We start from the raw sequence: 23,184 nt of genomic DNA on the forward strand, positions 1-23,184 counted from the left end.
AACACAATGAGGTATAAAACCCCATACTTGGATAGAAATACCATCCAACAATCCTTCTACCTATGCCTACTATCTTTATCAAAAGACCTATCTATCTAAAAACAGTACATACATTAAGGCAATTATATCGCTATATAATGTAAGTTCAGCATAAATTAAATCCACTATAATACTTTATGTATAGCAAAAAAAAAACATTTAACTAAGTATATTTGTAAATTTCTTAAAAAAGAAAAAGTCAACATTTGTAACCTGAGTACTTAAAGAAGCATATAACATTAAAAATACAAGATTATATATACTTTTAGTGGAAAAGTTTAACAACAGCATAATATGACCTGCAAAAAACATGGTGATATGAGAAGAAACAAAACATACCAAAATCATCCAGGACATTTGAAAGTCCAGTATCCACTACTCTAGAGTGCATTTGTCCTGATTAAGGTAAGTAATAGAAGTAATATTTTCAGAATATAAACTGAAGACATTAAAATATTACTGCATAACAGAAAAATAAAAACAAACAACCTCTTATTAAAAGCTTAACTAATCATTTTACCTTAAACTGTATATAAGCTTCCATAAACACAAGCTTATAACTCGTCCATCCCCCAAAGAAAATGGTAACCAAGTCCAATATGAATTGTCATTGTGTTAGAATTTTGATCAGCTTCTATTGAATAAATTAAATTGGCCCTAGGTGTGTGTGTGTGTGTGTGTGTGTGTGTGTGTGTGTGTGTGTGCATGCGTGCGTGCGTGCGTGTGTGTGTGTGTGTGTGTGTGTGTGTGTGTGTGTGTGTGTGCCTTCTGTGGAAGGTTTGGTACCGGGCTGGCACCTCTACACTGTAAAACTCCACTGCCAATCATTGTGCGGACCATTGTTCCTCTGTGGTGACCCCTAACAGGAAAAGCCAAAAGGAGAAGAAGATGAAGAAGCTGTACTGTGTATCCAGAAACATTCACTCCAAAGCATCTGCATATAGAACAAGATGTATATAATACTAAAATTAACACTTTTGCTCTTATGACCAAAGTAGACAAGCACAATGCAAAATAAATCAGAATAATATGACCATGCTCAACAGTTAAAATACTCTTGTTAATAAATAAGAATGCCTAAAGTAAAAACATCTAATAAAATTAGTTTTATACTACAATGTTAAATTTCTCTGTTGACCTTTGTCTTGTGCTGCAAAACAAAACTAATTTAAACGTTTAATATACTAGTATTGAACCCTACAAATCTGAGGCATAAACCTATCTAACAAAAGTCTAGCTCACAGTTCATAAGTATAAGAAAACCTTATCCCTTTTGTTTCAAAAATATTTAACTGTTTCTATTGACTGACTTATTACCTACTTTAAGATCTGAGGCATTTTAGAAAAAAATGTGCTCATACATCTAGAATAATGATAGTTGTGATCATGGATAGATAATCCTGTTTCATAAACTCATTTGAGTTAAAAACAGGACAGCAAGCATTCAACAAAAGCATGCCATGCCAGCCAAATGCCCAGACCATCCTGCCTATATCTCTGCTCCTGATCTTGTGAAAAATAATATTTAATGGCTGACTTACTTATTCTTTAGCTAATCAGGGTAGATAATATCATTTTCAAAGTCCAAATGTTTTCGGATTAAAACAATAGCTAATCAGCACAAACACAACCTTTAACTTACAGTTGACGTCATTACAAGAGTGACTGAAGGCGTCTGGGATAGTTTGCACTGCTGAGACTGTGAAATAATGTTCTAAAATGGATAAAGACAATTGTCTTGTGAGCTCGATGTGAATCTAAAGAGTTGCAAGTAAGCAAAATGAAGCTAGTTAAGCATGTCTCCAGCATGAGACAAGGGTTTTAGCTTTACCACAAACAATACAAGTAATATAAGGAAATGCTGTGCATTTTTCAATGTTTATGGATCCAGTTAACTCTAAATAGTTTCACGAACGCATCTAAAGCACCCAACTTAGTTGTGTTGTAATAAATAAGTATAAATTAAAGAAAATTATTATTATAGTAAAATAATAAAGAAAATGACATTATAATGAAAAAGAATAACCTTATTTAAATTAACAGAGAAGCACATACATTCACAGTGCATGTCTGCTATAAAAACTTTTGTTTATAATCCATGAAGTTTACTCATATATTCTGGGAATGCTTCATAGTGAATAAAAATAATCAAATCCTTCAATATTTATTTCTACATAAATAGCAGTGGTTAGAATTATAGTATAACTAAGTAGAAAGTAAACACATAGTATAAAAGGAATATGTTAGTTTAAGCACATAGATAAAAAGCTATTTTTTTTACCTTTTTCTGATGTTCTGAAGGATATTTGCCTCTTGGTTGGAATTCAGTGGTAACAAAATTATAATTTTACACTGTTTATAAATCAATACTTCTAAAAAGAAGGCAATATCAGATTAAGATTAGAAACATGAAAACAAATACAATTAAAGTTTTATTTGTACTTTAATTTTTTATTTTTCTGTTCCAAAGTTTTCCATCCCTTCTTTTCAGTATGTCTTTTGTAAAAGGTACTAACCCAGTCCATACCTTCAACTTGGTCTAATAAGTTGTTGGTAAATAAATACTGTGTAGCTAAATCCACTGAATCAAAAGACTTCATGCCCTCAGTAAGGAAGATTCTACTTGTTGGCTGTAAATTTAATTTGCTTCTTTTTTAATGCTTTTATCAAAGGAAGGAATTATCTTCTTTTAGAAACAACAACTGATGTGTAATCATTGCCAAATCTAATTAGGCTGTCTTGAAATTGAGTTTGTCCAAGCAGTTTTTAAAACAAGTTCTTTGTCTTGGCTGGCCAAAAGCCTTGCTACTGTAGATCTAGGCTTACCTCCAGATTCTCAAAAGCTTGCATGGAGTGCAAGATTAGTGCAGGAGCTCAAGCAGGCAATATGTCTGCCGTGCAATCCAGGAACAGCCTGCTGGGGCGTGCACGAGCGCTCCTGCACTAATCCTGCACGGACTAAGCACTGGTATGCAAATCACCCCCATTTGCAGGAGAAATATATGCAAAGTAGGTGATTTTGCAATCCAGGAAGCTTGCAACAGTCCGGGCAGGACTAGTGCTATCTGCAGAAATGTACTTGGTTAGTAACGGAGTACATTTCTGCAAAATCCAAAACGGAAATGTGACAGCCCCAAATAAAGGCTGCATATCATGTAGTAAGCATGCCAATGGCCAAGTATAAGGCCATTGGCATTGCAAACAAAAAAAAAATACAAAAATCAACTTTAATTTTTTTTAGCCGATCGCGGCTGTTTAAGCATAGGGCAGCGGCGCGCAAGTGTGTTTGGGGGGGGGGGGATAATAAAATAAGCCTAAAATAAGCAGTTCAAGTAAAATCACTATGTTGCCAGGCAAGTCAATGGCAGGCAGAAGACAACCTGGCCAGTGAGTAGCAGTTACTAAGGGGGGAGACTCAGTGTGAGACAAGTAACTGTGCATTAGTAGGCAATCCACTGCAAATGAGGGGAAGGATAGTGAATCCCAGTTTTCCCCAGCATGTGAAGCAGGTCCCAACAGTGTAAGAGTATGAATAGCTGAGTGCAAGACTAGGTGGTAAGTGACATCATGGGTGGGTGTGTCGGGCATACTGTAAGCAGATTGGAGCCCTGTGGCTTGGTTTTGTCCTAGCTTAGCACAGCTAAGATAGGGGGTGTGTCTAAACCTGCTTAGCACTCTTTACAAAGCCTAAGCGGGTGTGTGTGCCTTGCACCGGGTTTTACAGGAAGATAAAAGAAGTTAAACCAGGAAATAGCAGTATTGTGCACATTTTAGCACTCTTTTTGGTGGAGCACACTCAGGCTTAAACAGGAAGGCAATGGGGAGGGAAAACAGCAGTAGGAAGGTAATCGAGGAGAACTAGCTTAGCTGACAGGTGAAATGTATCAAAATCAGCCAATTACACAGGCAGCAGACCAGCCCAGCCCAGAACACTACTATAAACTAAGCAAACATCTTCCCTCTCTGTTTTTTTCCACACTCTACACTACCAGTCTATACAAGTGGGGAAATCCTAACAAACAAACCTACAAAATGAGAAGGGCTGCATCAGGCAACATAGAACAACATGTGCAAGAGGCTGAGAGTGGTGAGGATGTGAATGCTGCTGAACAACCCATAGTAAGGAGATGGAGAAGAGTGTACAGATCCAGTGTAACCCACCAGGGGCTACATGAGCTGGAGATAGTGGAGCGCTGTAAGGTGGACAGAGACCTCCTACAGCAAATTGTTGAGCTGTGCTGGCCACACCTGACACACCAAACTGACTGAGGGGAACCCATCCCAGTGGATACCAAGGTATGTGTAGGCCTAGGAATACTAACCACAGGTACCTCCCAAAGCTTAACTTGGGATATCATGGGGATCTCACAGGCATCAGCATCCAGAGAATTCCACCAGTTCCTGGATGCCATGTCAGCACATGCCAGTGAGCACTTATATTTCCTCAACACCCGTGAGGTGTTGACCAGCAATATGCATCTCTTCCACCAAATAGCAGAATACCCTGAGGTAGTGGGTGCTATAGACTGCATGCACATATGCATCAAAGTACCACCCAGTGATCAGGGTAGGGCCTACATCAACCGCAGGGGCATCCCATCCATCAACTGCCAGGTCGTATGTGATGCCCAGGGCATTATAATGAATGTGTTTGTTGGCTGCCTGGAAGCTATGATGATTCCCACATATGGCATCTGAAAGTGGGGGATGCTGGTTATTCCCTGGAGCCATGGCTGTTGACACCCATCAGAAATGCACACACACCTGAACAAGAATACCATAATGAGGCACATGCACAGGTCAGACTTATAATAGAGCATGTGTTTGGGATGCTCAGATCATGGTTCCGGTGTCTGGACACATCCAGTAGAGCCTTGCAGTACTCATCAGCTACATGTTACTATATTGTTATGGTATGTGCTATGCTACAAAATATGATCCTGCGGAAACAGTTGCAGCAGGAACAGCATGGGGCAGGGCCACACAACCCCCACCATCAATGTCAAGGCCTGTACAGGCACAGAGTGACTCAGAGGAGGAACAACCTGAGATTGCCCCAGTAGGCAGATGGAGGCGTGTGCAGTAGTCTGAGGCTGTGGAAAAGAGGCAAAGCATAGCACATGCACTGACACAGTAGGGAATTACACCGCTCTCTGACTTGCACATACAGTAAAAGGGATGCCAAACATGACACTAGCTGTGCTCAACCATGTTTAGGGAGTGTACTATGTGCATCCGACATAGGCAGCCCTCCAGCACCATCCGCAATTCTGGCACACCCTCAAGGTAAGTCAGTCAACCCACCAATTGCCAAATTGAGAAGACTGTGTCGTTACCTGTAGCTATAGTATGGATGTGAGCATGCAAGAGAATTTGGGGGCTGAATGTCATGGCAGCAGACAGTAGACACCCATAGTGGCACCATTACATCTGTAACACATACTGGAGTCACCATAGTAGCCAGTACTATACAGGTTAACAAAACCCACTGCAGGAAATTTGCTGAGCGACATGTTCATAGGTTCATAGGTAGGTACTAGGCTATTGGCCCTAGGGCCTATATAAGCCTAGCCAAATGGTACCCTGGCATTTGCCACCCACAAAACTATTTTTCTGTGCCCCTGTCAAGCACAGCCACAGAAGTGATCCATATAACCACACATGCCAGTCAGGATGGTTTACATACCCAACAACTGTCTCAGGCAGCAGGACAGGTGTAGACAAACCCAAACAGAGCCTGTGCCATGGCCCCAGAATGATGGCTATGGGTAACCTCCTCCCAAGGCCTACACAGACAGACCATAGCAGGGCAGGCAGTGGGATGTTAGTTCTGAAGGTTAGGAAGTCAGACAATAATATGTAAGGCAACCAAAGCCACAATCTGTAGTACACTGGTATGTCTCTAGTCAGCATGATACTTAACAATGCATAATGAAATGGAGTACCTGGCATGCCAGTACAGTCATAGCAAATGTGTACAAGTGTCATGTGTGCCCCCCACATCCTACATAGTAATGTAATAACAGACAGGTGTGCACCCCCAATCCTGTGTAGAACTGTAGAACTAGACAGATGTGCCCCCTATGTAGTAATGTAATAACAGTCAGGTGTGCCCCCCCAACCCTGTGTAGAAATGAAGAAATAGGCAGGTGAACCCCCCACCCTACATAGGAATGTAATAACAGTTAGGTGTGCCCCCAACCCTGTGCAGAAATGTAGAAATAGACAGGTGCACCCCCCCATGTAGTAATGTAATAACAGTCAGGTGTGCCCCCCAACCCTGTGTAGAAATGTAGAAATAGACAGGTGTACCCTCCCTATGTAGTAATGTAATAGCAGTCAGGTGTGCCTCCCAGCCTGTGTAAAAATGTAGACATAGTCGGCTGAGCCCCCCCCCCCCATCCTATGCAGAAATGTAGGAACAGTCACTGCCAAATGCTTGATGGATACCCCGCAGAAACAGCATGCCACCTGTCGGTGTACAACACCAAGGTCAGCACTGCAGTACAAGCTACCTAGACTCGATCCACACATTACATGCAGAAGGCCATACTGGGTATACTCACACACTTAGAGAAATGAAGGTAATGTCAGTCAACAACATACTGAAAGGTCATAGTGGGCATGTGCACATGCAAACATATGAATGCCATGTCTGCAAACACCAGTGGACCAGACATATCTGGCAGTTGCAGTTGTTAGTGCAGACACTCATCAGTATGCACCATGAATGCCTTGCACACACAGTGGCTAGGAATACATATATATATATATATATATATATATATATATATATATATATATATATATATATATATATATATGCAAAGACAACACACTATAATAAGCCAAAGGTAGATGTACATAGATGTGTGAAAGAGGGTGACTGTGACAAGGAGCCATCCAGGCCTCTCCCATCCAGCACATAGCCAAAGGGCCCCAAACACAGGAAGTTCAGATGTCACTCACTGCAGATACTAGCCACCAGTATCTGTCAGCATTACAGACTATTCGTGCACGTGCCAGCTGTGAAACATGACTGTACAAGGAAGTAGTCATCTAGCAGCTGAATATACGTACCTGTGAAATATGACCCTGTGTGTGCCCGCATGTGGCGTGTCAACCTCTAGATGAATGAGTTATGCCCATGCACACACACTGCCCTCCCCATAGCCCTACTATGACAAGCCTACTGAGGTCATCCACTGTGAAATACACCCTTGGGAGAGTTGTAGCTCAGTAATCTCCATGGTGTGTACCATAATGTCATATTGCTGTAATGTGATAAAATAGGTAGGAGTTCAATTTACAGACATGGCAACTGTGTGTGTGTGTGTGTGTGTGTGCGTGTGTGTGTGTGTCTGTTTGTTTGTCTGTCTGTCTGTGTAGACAGCAATGCTTTTTAGGCTAGTCACACTCCCTACAATTCAAATGCTCTACTGTGGCAAGGCTGCTGATGTCATCCACCTAGTAATACACCTCTAGGAAACTGTAGCCCAGTAGTCTACGTACCATGTCCTGTAACTTTGTACTATATTAGTGTGCTAAACTAATTAGATAGGAGTTCAATTCCCAGACATGGCAGCTGTGTGTGTGTGTGTGTGTGTGTGTGTGTGTGTGTGTGTGTGTGTGTGTCTGTCTGTCTTTGTAGAGAGCAATGCTTTTTAGGCTAGTCACACTCCCTATAATTCAAATGCTCAACTTTGGCAAGGTTGCTGATGTCATCCACATAGTAATACACCTCTGGGAAGCTGTAGCGCATTGATCTCCATAGCGTGTCCTGTAACTGCGTACTGCTGTAGTGTGATAAACTAATTAGGTAGGAATTCTAGTTCCAGACATGGCAAGTGTGGATATGTGTGTGTGTGTGTTCCTTTGTCAGTGTAGGGAGCAATGCTTTTGAGTCCAATCACAGACACTACAACCTCCACTGGTCCACTTTGGCAATTGTGCTGATGTTATCAACCGTGAAATACACCTTTGGGGAAGGGATAGGCCAGTAATCTCCATGGTGTGTGCTATAACTGTGTAATGATGTGGTGTTATAAGCTAGCTAGGTAGGAGTGCTATTCCCAGACATTGAAAGTGTGTGTATTTGGCATTTGCATCCTGTGTGGAGGTGGCTGTGAGTGTGTAAATAGTGGACTCATTGAGGAGTGGGTTTTGCAATTTTCCTACATAGTGGGCTTGTGTATGTCACAATGTCCAGCTTACAAGGGTAACAGATGTCAATCAGCAGAGAGGCTGGGGCGCCAATACATACCCCTAGATGTGATATCAAGGCCTGGTGAACAAAGTAAGCAACCCTAGTGTTACCCAGAGAACACTCTGAACCCATGTCCCATATAACACACATGCCTAGGCAACAACCGCTATGTTGGTAGTACTCTGCATATTGTTCACAGATAGTAACCATGGTCTGATAGCACTGGACTACAGAGGGCATAGCACCCTGCATCAGTACAATAGGCACATAATTGCAGATAGTGCGCCTTCACTATGTTTCCCACGGGATGCCTACAACAACTTTGGTTCCATCAAATGTGATACACAAAGGACATACCATGCCTTGCACACATGCCCTGTATGGACAAATGCCACTGACACCAGGGAATACCTGTATCATGCTATCAATGTAGGTGCAGGGTCAACCTGATGTCCATTACCTGGCCCCGCCACATGAGGCCAGGATTGGCACATCTGATGATAACAATCTGTGTACATTGCATGGACCAGACAACCCAGGTACACTTCCACATGCCACTGTACATGAATGTGGGACGTGTGCACATCCCAGACACTATCTATGTCATGGAGTATAGAGCACATACATGGCAAGCATTGCACAGCATTGGCCACACACAATAGCAACCCGGGTGACTGGATGGTGAATACAATACCCACCTGTGTGGGTCTTTCCAGACACTACACCCCTTAACCATAATGCAGACCATTCTCATGTGACCTGATGCCAAGGTATACCCTTCACCTAGCATTGTACAGCCTTCTGGCACAGTCAACCACTACACACCCATGAAGCAATGCACACATGCGCATCAGTACTGGCACCCTGTGTCTGTGTGTGTGGTGTATGATGCTTCTGACCACATTCACACCCAGTACCACTCCCTTTGGCATACTGCAGCATGCTCTCTAATGTCAGACACCTTCAAATACCCTTTGACCATAGAATCTCAGGATAACCCCTGTGTGCCAATTGATACCTATGCATTACTGTATTGTAGCAAAGTAACTGGTTAGAAAGTATAGTCATTACCCTGCCAAGTGTGGCAATGTGTATGAGTCCCTTAGAGAGTGTGGCTGTGTTGACACTGACACCTGTTCATGTGGACAGGCATGTGTGCTACACCTACTGTATTGCAACTATATCAGTATTGCAGATGTCACTCACCAGCACATATACGACTGGACAGCTCACCAACATGTAAGCTATGTGGCGCATGAAATAACTGCATACACATGTGATAACTATGCATTGTTAGTCAGGTGTTTGAAACCCTGTAGTGGTAAGTGTGTGACACAAACATGCTTAGGTTTTACTCACCCACCCCTTCCCTGACCTACCTTGTCTCTGTCTGTCCCTCTCACACCCTATCTGGTGGATGTGGAGATGTACACCTGCTTTTCTTAGGCAGCAGCTTGTGTTTTGTAAGTGATGGTCATGTTCAGCTGATGGCCTCTGCAACAATTGTAGTCCTCCTCTAGCTGACTCCATGTGGAATAGCTGTGGTAACTTTTCCATAGCCAATTGCAAGGAAACACACTACAATATCTAGGAGCAACATGTTGGTGTTGGGCCGTAACATTCACTGTGAGCGGAACATACATCTGGTGTTTGGCAAACATCACCGTAGATGGCTTTGGGATTTACCTGAATCAACATACACTGTGGAAAAAGGCTAACAGACAGGAGGGGGATGTGCCAGACATGACTACAACATGTAAGTGTTGCTATTCTTCATTTAGAGTAAAGTCGGTTTATCAGGGTGTGTGTGGTTATAGCTAGTCTGCATGTTGTAATAAGTCTCATGACAGTGCTATGTTTGTGATGAAAGCCCCATCAATAGGGTCATCTGCAGACTGGGTAGTGTGTGGAGCCCTTTGTTTCTTGTGTTATTCACAGAACACCTATCAGAGAACTGCTGAAGCATAGTGTGAGTATTACAGTCAGTACATGGTGACAGAAATGAGAGTTACTGACTTCATATCCCTCATTGGACATACATCACAAATAACCCTGGTACTACAGTAAATGTCTGAGGTTATCAAAGCAACATGCCAATATTGGGCCACTGTTCATAGCCCCAGCCACAAATCTGTCACCCTTTGTACATATGTCATGCATTATATATGCATGTCACCTGCATGGTCTGCAACTGCTCCATAGCTGGTGTCCTGGGTTAATGGGAATATGTATGCATGCTGTCATACTTAATCGTGAATGCTGTTGAGTATTACTAACCCATATCTGTCTGAAAGCTGCAAAATCATAGCCCATATGGGTAGGCTGGTCCCAGCGGAAGCACCGGACCCACCTCAGCTGGCCATGGTAAAGGGCACCAGCACATGTGTGGCCCAGCCTGAGACCTCCTCTTCTGTTGGGCCTGCACCACCTTGGGGTGGAACCACCACAGGGGATGGGGATTGGCCCACCCCTGTGAGCATGGGTGGACAGGAATCTGTCACCCATATTCAGATCTGGCTCGTGGTGCGTAGTGACTACTGCAAGGTGTTTGGAGACCAGCTACACAAGCTAGAGGGCTGCATGATGCAATAAGAGGGTCACCCTGCCCCCAACCCAGCCCCCAGCACAGCCACCTTTGGGCCCGTGAAGGTGCTGTGGTGACTACCCATGGGTGGGGACCTTGGTCCCACTGTTTCCATTTGGGGGCTCATGGGCTTGTGACTTCCAAACACCCCTCCCCATCCAAGGTGTTTACCCCCTACATGTGCCATATACCACCCCTGTATGCTGTCTTGTCTGTCTTGTCTGTCATCCTACCCAACCTATCCTCCCCAAGTATACCTACTATCCTTCCCCAACATCCCACTCTCACCTTAATAAAATAACACAAAAAGGGCAATCTGTTCCCATAAAATATCTCACCCCATACATAGCTGTCCATTTCGCATGTGTCCACTGGACACATGTAATCTGGTCTAACTGGCATCACAACATATTATTGTTGTCTTCACCCCCATCCAGGGGTTTGAGTGTCCAAATCTACCTCCTAATCCAGTGTATATGCACAGCTGTTGCTGTAGAAGAAATGGGCAGCTATGGACCTTCCCTACACCCATCCTGCACATCCCTGGTTATTTTCCCTACTGTCGTTCCCTCTTTATACCGCTTTTTCACCACTTTCCTATCAACCCCTTTTTCTTTTTTTTTAAAGAAATTAGTGTGGGGGTAAGTGGGAGTAAGCACTTTTAAGCAACAGTAAGTGGGTTTAAGCCTGTTTGCACAGGGTAAGCAATGCATACACACTCAAGTGCGCTAGCCGATTTATAGCATTTATAGCTTCTACTGTCTGTTTTTCTCCTTGTTTCTGAAAAAAAAAAAAGAAAAAAAAATATATATATCTCTTGTTTTCCCGCCTTACTGAACTAGAGTAGTCCAGTTTCAGAGTTGCTGATCCCTGGGCTTTTGTTGTAGTTCCTGTTACTGATTCATAGCCTTATTTGGAAGGAGGGAAGTTTCTTTGCTTACCAGTGGGAGTGGGAAGCACTGAGCAACCTGTTAGTCCAATTTGGTGAGGTTTCAGCCAGTAACTTGTAGTCCATTGGTCATTTTGGGCCAGTTCCTAGCTTTTTTCAGCCCCCTGATATAAAACACGCTAAACGTGCATTAGCGCGGAGTTGCCACTGTAGCACACAAGAGCAGCGGTTAATCAGGGTTAAACTATTCGGGCTACCTAAAGTCCACTCTTCAAATTTTCCCTTAAAACAGCCTTCCTTGAACTATACTACTGATCTAACCTGCGTATCCTATAACTAAAAAGTTCATCTCTACTTGATTCCCAAGTAGACTATTCTCTATCTGTAAAGCCTAGCACTTGCTCCTACAGTACTTTTCACCCTGATATAGCACTTTTATTATAGATAGTACCCCACCAGCCTAAAACCTTTTTCTCGATCACCCACATCCCCCGGAGTCTTTTTTTAAGTTTTTTTTGTCTATTCCTTCTAGCATGCCGAGGGATCAGTTGCTAGTGTCCTCTACTGCTCAGCTGGTGAACCTGGGAATATTGAGGCAATGTTACAATTGCCTCATGTACACAGACAACCCTCTCCTCCTCCCACAAAACACAAATACATGTGAGAGATGCAACTATACAGCCAAACTGGAGGCTGAGCTCTCTCAACATAGGACTGGCAAGACCAGACAGGAGGAGAAGGTAACCACCCACACCACATACCCAGTCTTACATAGTACTATCACAACTTCAAATCATACACATAAACACACAAAGACATACGCGGAGGCTCTGATCAAAAATCTACCAAAACAGCAGAGGCCACCAAAGCAGACACCCAAACAACTACCACCTCAGGGCACAACACATGCAACACATAGACCACACAGTCAGTGTGCCAAACAGTCACAGCCCTTAAGGCCAAACACAATGCCAGACACACTCGTCATTGGTGACTCCATAGTCAGACACACTGACGTCCCGCTCACCAGATTGAGTAAGGAGAAGGTCACAGTAAGCTGCCTGTCGGGCGCTAGAATCCGCCACATAACGCAAGCACTCAGGTCTCTCAACAGCAGGTACAAGTACGACTCGGTCATTGTCCACGCTGGTGTAAACGACCTGAGACGTACCTCCTTGGACTACATGAAAAGAGACATTGAGGAGCTCTCTGATTATGTAGCCCAGGCAGGTATGACCATGACCTTGAGCAATATCCTACCTTCACCAAGAATGATGCCACAATACAGAGATAAGATGATCAGCTTTAATAATTGGCTTAAACTCTGGTGTCATTCAAAGGGGATCCAATGTCTGTCTGCCTGGGATGACATGCTGGACAAGCCACACTGCTTCGCATGGGACGGCTTGCACCTGTCACCACTGGGCTTCCGGATATTGGCAAAGGCTCTTGCCACCCCCATAGTGCCTTTTTTAGGCAAGGCTCAAATTCTAAACCTACCACCCTAGAACACAAAAAAGGAAAAAAACTAAGGGTAATGCTGCTCAATGCCAGAAGTCTCAACCTCAAGATGCATGCACTCGAGGCCCTTCTCAGTATGGAGAATATCGATGTCTGTGCTGTGACTGAAACCTGGTTCAAGGCTCCTGTGAGCACCCCAGCACTATCAGGTTTTACCTCATATCATGCGTTCCGGCCCCAAAATCCGGACAACACCAAGAAAGGAGGGGGGTGTCCATATTCATCAAGGACACCCACACCTCAAGGTTGGTGGCAATGCACGATGCATCGGAGACCATCCAGGTGCAATTAACCATAGGCAAGACTGCTCTGCAATTTGTAGCATGTTACAGGCCACCCTCTCAAACTCAGGAACCTCACATAGCTTTCCTGAAAACACTGTAGGGGATAAATGTATCTCCAAACACCATCATACTAGGTGACTTCAACTACCCTAATATAGACTGGGATCACTACTCAACCCCAAACACTCTAGCCCAAAGGTTTCTGGAGTTCATAAACTCAAATGCCATGGAACAACTAGTCACCATCCCCACAAGAGGTGAAAACATACTTGATCTCATCATCATGAACATGGGATCACAATGTTCAACACCGGAAGTATACCCCTCACTGGTGAGATCAGATCATAAACTAATCTCACTGGAGGTCCTCATCCCGCCCCCACCTGAGATAAAAAAGACCACAGTGAAGAACTTCTCAAAAGCCGACTTCACACTTCTAAAGACTAGTGTAGTCACCTTTAAGGCCACCGAGCCGGCGGCAAACATTACGCAAGCTGCTGAATCACTTACAAATGCCTTCTACCAGCACCTACAGGACTGCATGGATCAGTCAATCCCAAACAAAACAAAGACTCTTTGTACCAAAGGCAAGCGTCCAGCCTGGTGGACCCCAGCCATAAACAAGCTCTACAACAAAAGGAGGAAGCTACTACAAGATAGAGCAAAATCCTTAAAAGGTAAGACACCTCTGATCATTATAAGTAAAAAACTAAGAGCTCTCATAAAATCATCCAAGGCAAATTTTGAGAGAAAAATCGCTAAGGACTCAAAAGACAATCATAAGGCCTTCTTTAGCTATGTTAGAAACCTGGGAGGAAACTCCCAGATATGCTCAGAATTAGTTCAAAATGATGTGAAAATTAGTGAACCTACAGACATTGCCAACATACTGGCTGACAGGTTCAGTGCAAACTTCTCCCCCCCCTCCCCCCCAAAAGGAGAGATATCTATACCAGAGGATTGTAGCCCCCCAAACATCTCTAACGCCCAGATGAGAACTGCTCTCTCCAAGGTGAAAAACACAGCATCCATGGGACCGGATGATGTCCCCGGCTGTGTGCTCCACGAACTCAACGAGGAATTAAACCCGCAGTTAGGACAGCTGTTTAATCTTAGCCTCACCTCAGGATACGTACCCAAGGAGTGGTGCACGGCAACTGTGGTCCCACTTCACAAAGGCGGTGCCTCCACCGACCCTGGAAATTACCGTCCCATCAGCTTGACAAGCCTGATCTGCAAGGCCATGGAGATGATCATAATGGAACTCATAAATAAAGACATAGGGAACTTGCAGACTTTGGATCCAACCCAGTTTGGCTTTGTCAAAGGCAGATCATGCCTTTTAAACTTGGTTGACTTTTTCGAAACAGTCACCAAGGCCATTGATGAGGGAAAGGCAGTCCATAGAGCCTACCTCGACCTGGCAAAGGCTTTCGACACAATACCCCACTCAGGTATCATTGAAAAACTCATCAGCTTAAATGTAAACCCATACATCACAAGATGGGTTGCAAACTGGCTAAGTGACAGAACCCACAGGGTCAGAGTTGCTGGCGCCATGTCAGACCCAAAGCCTGTCACAAGTGGTGTCCCACAGGGCTCAGTCCTGGGCCCACTCTTGTTCGGCATCTACTTTTCTGAAATACAAGCGAATACAGGAGGGTTATGGCTGACAAAGTTTGCAGATGACTGCAAACTGGGCGCCATAGTCGAAAACACATCTGACACAGATATCCTTCAGAAGGGTCTTACAGAAATGGATAACTGGTGCCAGAGCCATGGCCTAAAGTTAAACACCAAGAAATGCATAGTCATACCCTTCGGGAAAAACAAGGTTACCCCTAGCTACCATATATGTGGCAATCCACTGAGCACAGAAGAAGTGATCAGGGATCTGGGGACCCAGGTTGACAGTAACCTATTGTTTGACACTCACGTTGCTAAAGTAGTTAGGAAGACCTTCTACATTGCCCACCTGATCATGAAGGGATTCACATCTAGATCAAGAGAGGTCATCGTCCCCCTGTACTCATCACTCATCAGACCAATGATTGAGTACAATGCCCCATTCGGAATGTATCTGACCCGACACCTGCAGCAGCTGGAAAGGCCCCAAAAGTTCCTCACCAAAAGGATAAAGGGTCTCAAAAATATGTCTTATGCTGCCCGACTGAAAGAACTGCAGCTCTATTCAGTCGCTTACCGATTGCTCATAGGTGACCTGTGCCTGACATACAAGGCCATGTCAAACCCAGAATTAATGAACATGCTTCACCTCAAAAAATCTAGATCCCTCAGAACTACAAGGGCGGGAGACTTAAACCTTGACACGGTTATTAATAGGACATGCTGGAGGGACAGATTCATCACCCAGAGACTCCCTATGCTGTGGAACAAAATCCCGGTACATGTGAGGCAGAGCACCTCACTGGCCTTGTTCAAGAGAAATCTTGACCAATGGATGGGAGATCGCAGATATACCCCAGGGATTACCTCGGTGTCACTGCTTGACAGAGGCAAGGCAAAATAATGGGCATAGTTTTCTTCAAAACAAGGGGGTGGCGAAAGCCACAAAACTCCAGGCTAGGCTTATAAATGCCCTTGGGCAGATAGCCTAGTATGAACCTATGAACCTATGAACCTATGAACAGGTTAAGCAATTTAGAAGCTAACTGAGTGTAACAGGTTGTAACCGGAAGTTAGCAGTGTTTACCTCCATGCAAACCCGCTTACAACTGCTTTAAAGTGCCTTAATCACTCTGTAGCCAAAGAACCTTGTTCTGCCCAGCAACAAAATAAACAGACTCTGCAAGACTTGAACCCAGGAGCCTGCACACCATAGAGATTTACCACTAAGCCAAGGCAGATATATATAACTATTATGTTTTCACAAACATATCATCCATCACAGTCATTCAACAGTACAGGGAATGTATTCCAACATGTAGATATGTCTGTGTGTGTGTGTGTGTGTGTGTGTGTGTGTGTGTGTGTGTGTGTATATATATATATATATATATATATATATATATATATATATATATATATTAATATCTAAATGGATATAACATATCTATATATGTAGATATAGATATAGAAATATATATATATATATATATATATATATATATATATATAAACATATATACATACATACATATGCATACATCTATAGATATATATGTCTACATCCATATGTGTACATATATACAGCAATATATATATATATATATATATATATATATATATATGTGTGTGTGTGTGTGTGTGTGTGTGTGTGTGCAGATATATATATCTAGTTAGGTATATACGGGCATACATATGTAGATAGATTGAGAACATAACAAAAACATATATGTCTACATGCACCGTTAATGGGGTTGAGAGGCACAAACAACATATGTCTTGCACAAATAGATATCCCCCCCCACAGCCAAACATGTCTGCCCTGCAACACACTACCAGCTGTTGTGTCTTTCGGCTTTTCCCAGTTAGGGGTCACCACAGCGGAACTCCGGTCCACTAATGATTGGCAGTAGAGTTTTAAGTGTTGAGTTGCCGGCCCTGATGCACAACCTTCAATGAAGGTACGCCCATTCATGCATGTCTCCACACAGAAGACGCTCTAGCTGAGAATCGAACAGGACAACGTCTTACTGTGAGGCGACAATGCTGCCGCAGCACCACCACTGCAGTCACTAATACACTACCAACTGTTGAAGATCCCATAACCAGGACCTTACACAACAAGGGCACAAAATGTTAACAGTACTCCATCCCATCTGTATGATTTCAGGCTGGTATCAGTAACATATCATGCAGTACAGTCAGGCTCATAATGATTCCCAGTTTGCAGTCATCTGTTAACTTTGTTAGCCAGAGTCCCATACTGTTGGCCTGTATGTCAGAGATGTAGGTGCCAAACAACAGCGGTCTCAGGACTAAACCCTGTGGTACTCCACTTGTCACTTTTCTGGAGATGGATTTAGATTCAGCTACTTCTACAGTCTGAATTCTGTCAGTAAGCCATGTGACAAACCATCGAGTGGCATAGGGATTTATGTATGGCTTAGTACGTTAATTTATGTTTCCAGACTGGGGGATGGTGTTGAAGGGCTTGGCATGGTCCACATAGGCTGTGTGGATCACCTTACCCTCTTCATCTGCTCTGCAGACTTATTCAAAGCAGTCAATCAGTTGCAGGGGACAAGATTGGCCCTCCATGAGCCCAATCTGTGTGGGGTCTAGTATTTGAGGGTTGCCAATGATTGCGTTCCTAAATACCATGATAATGCATTCCATGGCCTTGCAGATCAGGCTCATCAGACTGATGTGATGCTAGTTCCCAGGATCCAAGGTGTATTCCCCCTTGTGGAGTGGGATGCTCCAGCTGTGCATCACTCAGTGGGCACCAGGCCTGATGTGAGGCTATAATTAAACATGACAGTTAGGTGAGATGCCATTTAATTTTGTAGTTCATGTAGTACACAGCCCAGGATGTCATCTGGTCCCATGGATGCTGTATTCTTAGCTGTGGAGAGTGCGGTATCTACCTGTGTGGCCATGATTACTGGCAATTGGGAATCTTTTGGTATTGACATGGGCCCTTTAGGGGGTGAGAGGGGGTTAATGTGGCACTAAATCAATCTGCCAGGATATTGGCAAATTCCTTGGGATCAGTCTATGTAATGCCATTCTGTTGTAGCTCAGAGCACTTCTGAGCATTGCCATGTAGATGCTGGACATAACTATAGAATGCCTTGTGGTTGTCTTTGGAAACTGTGGCAATTTTAGTTATGTAAGCAGCTTTGGAGGATTTCATGAGGGATCTTAGCTTCTTACTGAGGCTGGTAAGGGAGATGTTTGCATCCTTGGATTATCCATATATCTTCAACAATTTCTACCTTCTGTTGTATAGTCTGTTTATGGCAGAGGACCACCAGGCTGGCTTGCTTTTTATGGAGGTGAGCATCATGGTTCTATGTGGGATGGCATGAATCATGCACAAGCGGATGTGCTCATACAGTGCCTTAGTGTAGGATTCATCAATTGAACTTTCAGCTCCTATCTCCATGGGTGTCACAAACCTTGTCAATTCTGACTTGAGTAGCATGAAGTTGGCTTTGGAGAGGTCTTTTAAGGACAACTGTATATACATTCCTTTCACATATTCAGTTTGATTGTCCTATGGTGGGATTACTTTGGTGAAACCTCAGTCCCATGTACTGCTGTGCTGGCTTAGTGGTTAACTATTGTGACTGTAGTGTACAGAGTCCTGGGTTCATGATCTGCAAAGGCTGGTCATTTTTTTTCTAGCCAGAGCAGTGGCTGATGCATACAGACTAAGTAGGACATTTTAGGTTAGTCATACTCACTACAATTCAAATGCCCTACGTTGGCAATCCTGCTGCTGTCATTCACTGTGAAGTACAACTATGGGGGAAGAGTACTCCAATAATCCCCATAGTGTGGGATATCCCAGCATAATGCTGTAGTATGATATAGAACTCTGATAGGGGTTCTATTCCCACACATGGGAGTTTTGGATATTTTTGTGTCTGTTCTGATGTCTGTGTAGGGAGCAATGCATGTTTGGCTAGTCACACTCACTACAATTCCAATGCCTTACTTTGGCAATCCTGCTGATGTCATTGACTGTGAAATACACCTTTGGGGAAGGAGTATCCCAGTAATCTCCGTGGCACATCCTATAACTATGTAGTGCTATAGTGTAATAAACTAGTTAGGTAGGAATTCTAATCCCAGACATAACAGGTGTGTGTGTCTGTATTTGTCAGTCATATCCTGTGTGGAGGTGGGTGTGAGTGCGTAACAACTAGACTCAATGTTGAGCAGGTTTTGCAAATTTCTTATTTGGTGCCCCTAGTATATATCACAATATCCACCATACAGGGATAATAGATGTGAAACTGGTGAGAGGGTGGTGTGCAAATCCATACCCCTACATGTGACATCAAGGCCAAGCAAACAAAGGTAACAACCCTTGTATTAGCCAGAGAACACCCTCAACCCATGTGTCTCACACACACACACACACACACACACACACACACACACACACACACACACACACACACACACACACACTTGCCTAGGCAACAGCCCCTATGTTGGTCGTACCCTGCATATTGCCCACTGATAGTGACTATGGCGTGATTGCAGTGGGCTACAGGGGGCATGGCACCCTGTCCACTAGTCCAATAGGCATGTACATGCAAACAGTGCACCTTCCCTATGTTCCCCACTGGACACCTGCAACACATGTGGTGCCAACAAATGTGACCCACAAAGGACATACCTTGCCTGAGAATCATGCCCTGTATGGACAGATGCCACTGACACCAGGAAATACCTGTATCATGCTACCAATGTAGGTGCAGGGTCAACCTGCTATCAACAGTTCCTGTCACATGTGACCAGGACTGGCACACCTGATGATAACGTTCTGTGTACACAACATGGGCCAGACCTCCCAGGTACTGCTCCACATGTTACTGTACATGCATGTGGGAGGTGTGCACATCCCAGACACCATCCATGTCATGGACTAAGGAACACATAAATGACAAGCAATGCACAGCATTGCTCACACACAATAGTTACCCAGGTGACTGGATGGTGAATACAATACCCAGCTGTGTGTTGAAATCCAGACACTACACCCCTGAGCCACAATGCAGACCATTGTCATGTGGCCTGATGCCAAGGTATACCCAGCACCTAGCCTTGCATAGCTGTCTGACACAGTCGACCACTACACACCCATGAATCAGTGCACCCATGCATGTCAGTACTGGCACCCTGTGTCTGTGTGTGCGTGTTGTAAGTTTCCTATGCCCACATTCACACTCACTACAACCCCCATTGGCATACTGAAGCATGCTGTCTGATGTCAGACACCTCCACACACCCTTTGCCCATATAACCTCTGTATAACCCCTGTGGTGCATGTGGTACCTACACAGTACTATGTGGTGGCAATCTAACTAGTGTTGAGTTGTATCCCTGGCCCTGCCAAGTGTTTCAATGTGTGTGCTTCCCTGTGAGAGTGAGGTTGTGTTGCCACTGACACCTGCTTATGTGGACAGGCACATGTACTAGACCTACCGTATAGCTACCATATCATTGTTGCAGATGTCACTCACCATCACATATACGTTTGGAGGACACCTCAACATGTAACATATGTGGCACATCCAATGACTGCATAGACATATGATAGCAGTACATAGTCAGTCAGGGGTGTGATACCCCGGACTGGTAGGTGTGTGACACAAACATGCTTAAGTTGTACTCTCCCACCCTTCCCTGAATTATCTTTGCCTCTATCTGCCTCTCCCACTCCCTCTCAGGTGGATGTGGAGACTTACATCTGCTTTGCTTAGGCAGCGGCATGTGTATTGTAAGTGATGCACATGATCAGCTGATGGCCTATGCATGAATTGCAGCCCTCCTCTAGATGATTGCATGTGGAACAGCTGTGGTTACATTCCCATAGCCAATTGCATGGAAACACACACCAATATCTAGGAACATCATGTTGGTGTTGGGCCTTTTCATTCACTGTGAGCAGGAACTAGATCTGTTGTTTGGCAAACAGCATCACAGATGGATTGGGGACTTACCTCCAACAGCATACACTGTGGAAACGGGCCAATACAGAGGAGAGGGATGTGCCTGATTTGACTACAGACTGTAAGTGCCACTATACTGCAGTTGGAGCAATGTTGGTTTAACAGGGTGTGTGTGGATATGGCTGTCCTACATGTTTTAATATGTGTCATGTCAGTTCTATGGTTATGAGGAATCCCCATCTGTAGGGTCATCTGCAAACTAGGCAGTGCATGGTGCCTTGTGTTCCTTGTGTTACCCACAGAGCACCTATCTGTCAACTGCAGAAAATAGTATGAGGATTGCAGTCAGTAGATGGTGACAGCCATGAGAGTTACTGACTTCATGTCCCTCATAGGACATATGTTGCAACAAACCCTGGTACGACAGTGAATGTATGAAGTTATCACAGCAACATGTCTATATTGGCCCTGTGTTTGTGCCTCCAGCCTCAACTCTGTCAACCTTTTTTACATATGTCATGCAGTAGGAGGTGCATATGTTCTGCACACCATATTCATTGACAGCATGTCTGATAACAAGCCAGTGGGATATCAGACTGCTACACATGTTATGTATAGTAGGGGTTATATTTGAGGACATTACCTGGGCATTCTGTGGTTGTGTGTACAGTACTGAGGTATGTGTAATCCTGGTGAGTGTCGACAGTGTGTGTATAGTGAATATGTACCTTGGCCTGTGTAGAGACTGTGGTAGATGTCATTATTCTTGGTCCTGTTCTATCTGATGTTACATGCTGCTCCACTGTATGTCACCCTATCGGCTTACATGTTTGTAGGGGCAAACACACACATGTCCCATACCACAGACAGGCATCAGACCACACTGTGTAGTGGCCCAGTATATGAAGGGTTGGTGTGTGAGTGGCACATATGAGGTTGGTGTTGATCAGATAGTCCATATACTGTAATATTATGCTAGCTTACCATATGTGGCTGTGGCTGTGTTCACATTGGTTGTGGTTATGCACTTTCATGCAGGTGTCTGTTACTCTGTGATGTGGCATGCCTGTAGAGCCTGCTATCTATGCAGGTACATGTGTATTCCCATATAGGAAATGTAGGCCAGTGTTGAGACAGTCTGCCCGTAGCCTGCTCCGTGCTTTGTTACATGCCTAACAGCTTAGTGTACCCAGTGAGATGTCATGTCCAGATACATGCCAGATGTACCGCTACCGGGCCACCATAACAGTGATATATGTAAGACAAAGCAGTGGGATGCTGTACAGATGTATGTCACTAACTAGTGGGTAGTATGTGGCCATGGCACCTCTGTACCAGTGGTTATTATGTGTCAGGACAGACAGGGGTGTATGACTGCATAATCTATGGGGGCAATTGTATACCAGTATTTACACGATATACCCATCTACATGGCTGTTAACATCCACATTGTCAGGCTTGATCCACATGTCTTGCACTAAGGGGTCCTGTGTATACCCCTGGACTGACCAGAGTGTATCAGACTGTCCACATATATTGGCCATATCTCAGCTGTAGTCCATAGGGGCATTACTGTGCTAGCACTGGTACTGTACTATGGTGTCCTTAGGATGTCTGTCTGTAGCCAATGGCGCATGTGTTAACAGCAGATGTGGCCTCCCACATACACCATGTCTGTGAAGACAATCCCTATTACAGTTGCAATAGTCTACAAATATACCTGCAATACATACCTGACATCCCCTTGCACTGAGAGGTTGGGACTATTGAGGCTGGGGCAGGGCTCCACTCCATGTTCAGGACATATGGTAAATATATATGTACATATGATTATCTAGATATCTATATAGATAGTTACACATGTACATATTGACATATATAGATGAGTGTGTATATGTACATAGTTATGCATATACACACCCAGATATATACATATACAGAGCAGTATATTTCTACACATATACAGATCGAGATACATATGCACATATACGCATACCACGCTGCCATGCCTGCCAACAGTACACTGCAGTTGTATCCCCCACACATACGGTGGGGCTGGGGTCATA

The sequence above is a fragment of the Protopterus annectens genome, chromosome 5.part1 (genome assembly GCF_019279795.1).
Source record: "Protopterus annectens isolate FY-2018-M chromosome 5.part1, PAN1.0, whole genome shotgun sequence".
NCBI lineage: Eukaryota > Metazoa > Chordata > Ceratodontiformes > Protopteridae > Protopterus > Protopterus annectens.